Below are 4,120 nucleotides of genomic sequence, written 5' to 3' on the forward strand. Positions count from 1 at the left end.
ACTACTATATACAGTTTATCAAATGATGATGATGATTTTTTTGTGCTCTGGAGGAACAAAACGTATCCTCACCGCTCACTCTCACTTTTGTTGTCAGCTTTTCATGCATGGGTTGAACTGGCTGTTCTTTGCACTGAGGTGTGTGGAGGGGGATGTCATGTGTTAACAGCTAATTAGTAGCATTGCCGAGCAGAAGGAGACCTTGCTAACACAACCGAGTCTCTGTGTCACAGTGATGCTGGATGCAGCTGCTGCTCTTAGACGTCAGCAAACCCCAGCCCAGTGGAGACATTACCCAGGGCTAGGAGGAGTCTGCTGAGAGCAGCCGACGACCTCATTTGGAGCCTTCAAGGAGATGTGTTGGCCACGGGTCTGAGCAAAGTGCTAGATGCCTGAAGGCCCCTGGTCACCCAGCACTAGCTCTCCACACCTCTTCCAGACATGCACACGGAACGGACCGCCGGCACCAAAAAGAAACAGCACATACTTGTGAAAAGAGCCACAGGGCTAAGGGAAAGAAACTGAATTGTAGCCACCAGTCTACCTCCAGCTGGCTGAGGTGCCCACCCCCCACCTGCACGGTCAGCATGGATTCGGCCAAACTTTCATTCCTGGGACAGAAGTTACCAGAAATCCCATGCTTCCGGGGGAGAAGGAGAGAGAATGCCCTTTGAATGAAAGATAACTCGGAGGTGATGAAATCCACATCGTGGATGCATAATTTAGCTGATCTCCTGTGACTTCTAGCATCACTAGGGCCTAAAATAGCAAAGTGCTAGCTGATGATTCCAGGGAGTTCCATATTTCACCTTCATGGAAATCGATTCGGATGTGGTGCTTTCACGTTTCATTTTCGACATCTAGAATGGGAAGTGAGCTTGCTTTCCCAGCTCTGACGGGGAAAAACAGCTCATGAATTCACCGAGTATTTATTCAGCCCCAGCTCAATAGGCACGGGCCTGTGCTCAGACGCCGGGATGAAAGCTCGGGCCTGCACCATTCTGGGAGGACGTTGAAGGCATCATGCACTTCATACAAATGCCCTGTTGAGTACCAGCTCCGGCCCAGGCGGAGAAGCCTGTTTTGACATTCCTATTTTGAGATTGCCCCATGGTGATTGCCACCTTCACTGCATTATTTTTTTTTTTTCCCTTCACAGGGAATACAAAAATTTCTGAACTCTTGTCACTGGTGTTTAATGAAAACTAATAGAAACTGACTGTCATGCAGAAAACAAAGAACATAATTGGTTTCACAATTACTTAATGCTCCTAAAAAAAAAACAAACCATAGGGACTTCTAGTTAAACATGGCAGATTAAAAAAAAAAAAAAATGACTGTACCTCCAATCCCTCTCAAACTCCCACTAAGATGACAGGAAGAGAAAGAAAAAGCACCCATCAATAAGGACTTGGAGAACAAAAGAGGAAATAGCAATATTTTGAAAGGCAGAGAGCAGATGGATGGGCGAGCACTGACTTAGGAGGGCAAGACAGAGCTGATGGCAAGCGCCTAGGAGATGTGAAGCCAGCAGCCCGGATGAATGGAGCCACGGAAGTCTGGAGAGTCTCAGCAGTAGTGGCACCAGCTGCCTCTGCGGGGGTGTGGGCAGCACGGGAACCGGGACGAGGGTTCAAAGTCTGTGGAAGTGGTAGCGCCCCGAGACCTCCTACAGCGTCCCTTCCCCCCCCCCCCCCCCCCCCCCAGTACAAGACAGGAGGTTTATGTTCAGAAGAGGGTGAGCAAGAAGATCCTGGACTTGGGACCCCGGGGCCCAGCTGAGGGCACCTGTGACATACGGCAGCCGGGGAGCCTGGGGGGGAGAGGTGTCTGCACACCCGGCCGTGGCACCAGCAGCCCCGTTGTACGCTTGCTCCTAGAATGCTCGCAGCCCGGCTTGCAAGTGCACCGGCAGGAGAGCGGAGGCTTCCTTGGCGAACTGATCTGCCCAAGAGAAAGTATCTACAGCTACGCGGTAACCGTGATAAGCAGAATAGTGTCCGCGTCCTAATCCCTGAAACCTGTGACTATGTTAGGTTACACGGCACGGCAGAGTGACGGGGCAGATGGAGCGGAGATTGCTAATCAGCTGCCTTTGACCTACGGAGAGCGTCCTGGGTCATCCAGGTGCACCCAACGTGATCGCCAGGGTTCCGAACAGAAGACAGAGGCAGACGAGGTCAGAGATATGTGCCGGGAAAGGAGCCGACCCACTGCTGATGGCTTCGAAGATGGAGGAAGGGAGCCAAAACACCAAGAGGAGGAGTGGCTTCTAGAAGCTGGGAAAAGGAAGAAAAGGAATCCTTCCTGAGAGGCTCCAGAAAGGCATGCAGCCAGCCCTCCCCAAACCCTAGTTTTAGCCCAGCGAGACTGTACCAAACTTCTGACCTCCAGAGCTGGAAGATAAAATGTGTTGTTTTCGGGGGGCTGAGTTTGTGGTCGTTTGTTGCTGCTTCGATAGAAAACTCCTGCAGATACTATGGGGGAGGGAGACCCGACCCCTGATCAGTGAATCCCATCAGTTGCAAATCCCACCCATACTCTCTGGGCTGCCATGAGCTCTTTACAGCATCCAAGGAGTAACGGGTATTTGTAGGAAATATCTAACATAAAAGGCAAAGTTCAAAATTAATAAACATCACAGAGGGAAGAGACCATGAAGGGACCAGAAGAAAATGTAAAGAATAAGCAAACCAACCAACCCTCAGAGAAATAAGAGAGAATATTATATCCATGAAAACAGATCAAGAACAGCGTGCCCTTAAAAAGGAACACTCAGCAGATTTAAAGAGCTCTTTGAATCTAAAAATATAATAGAAGAAATAAATACTAAATTAGAAATACAGTGGAATAAGTTTAAAAACCTCCAAAAAAGAGATCTGCGGCAAGCCGTGGACATGGGTCTGTATTAAAGGTATCAAGAATAAGTCCCACTGTAAGAGATACCAAGTGAAATTTAGAAGAAAACAAGAGGATAAAACTGATTCCTGTGCTCAGAAACACTTACTAATCCAGGACAAAAAGAAGTACAATATACCCCAAACAGTCATGTAACCAACAGAGAGGTTATTTGTCAGATTGTTCATGTCCGTACAGAAGGGGATATGGTAGTCTACGCAGCGAAGGCTCATGAGCTTCCAGAGTGTGGAGTGAAGACCGGCCTGACAGAGCGTGCTGCCCCATATTGTACCAACCTGCTGCTGGCCTGCGGGCTTCTCAGTAGGTTTGGCAGAGACAAGATCTACAAAGGCCGAGTGGGGGTGACCAGACACAAATATGAAGAGGAAAGTATTGTCAGCCGGGTGCTTCCACGTGCTATTTGAATGCAAGTCTTGTCAAAACGACCACTGGAAATAGTTTTGGGGGCCCTCTCAGAACCATATGAGTCCCTGGTTGTGATTCCAAAAGGAACGAATTCAACGCAGACATACACTGGAGGCACACCGTGGGTCAGATCATTGCAGACGACGTGTGTTACCTCATGGAAGGGAAGAGAGATGCTTACCGGAAACAATTCTCTTGCTCCGTAAAGAACAACATAAATTCCAGACATGACAGGAGAGATGTCCAAGAAAACTCCTACTACTGTATGGGAGAATCCAATTTATAAGAAGAAGCCTAAGAAAGAACTTCAAAAGAAGGGACATAACTGTTTCAAAATCTCTCTTGCTCAGTAGAGAAATCATGTAACTCAGAAGAGGGCAAACCAACTCAGAGCCAGTTCCTGAGAGCTAAGCCAAACCACAATTTTCTGTGAGAGTTTTTCAGGTAAAGACAAACTTATTGGCCAGGCAGCTAAAGAAGGAAGGAAGGAAGGAAGGAAGGAAGGAAGGAAGGAAGGAAGGAAGGAAAGAAGGAAGGGAGGGGGAGGGAAGGAAGGAAGAGGGAGGGGGAGGGAAGGAAGGAAGGAGAAAGAGAAAGAAAGAAAGAAAAAGAAAAAAAAAGGAAAGGAAGAAAGAAAAGAAGGAAGCGGAAGCCTTCATAAAAGCAAAACAAAACAAATAGTTTCAAAACAAGAGAAAAATGAGAAAATAAGAATCTCTATAAAGGATACCCAACAGGTGTCCCAGAACAAGGTGGAAAAGTTACTGGACCCAGAGTCAACAAGCCTATAGTACAA

General features: G+C 47.7%; 1 pseudogene; it reads left to right on the forward strand.

The window, feature by feature from the left end:
* Window positions 1-1,728: 1,728 nt before the first annotated feature.
* Window positions 1,729-3,819, forward strand: LOC123791068 (large ribosomal subunit protein uL18 pseudogene; annotated as a pseudogene).
* Window positions 3,820-4,120: the final 301 nt, after the last annotated feature.

This window comes from Ursus americanus, chromosome 32 (assembly GCF_024610735.1).
Source record: "Ursus americanus isolate L20-20 chromosome 32, mUrsAme1.1.p, whole genome shotgun sequence".
Classification (NCBI taxonomy): Eukaryota; Metazoa; Chordata; class Mammalia; order Carnivora; family Ursidae; genus Ursus; species Ursus americanus.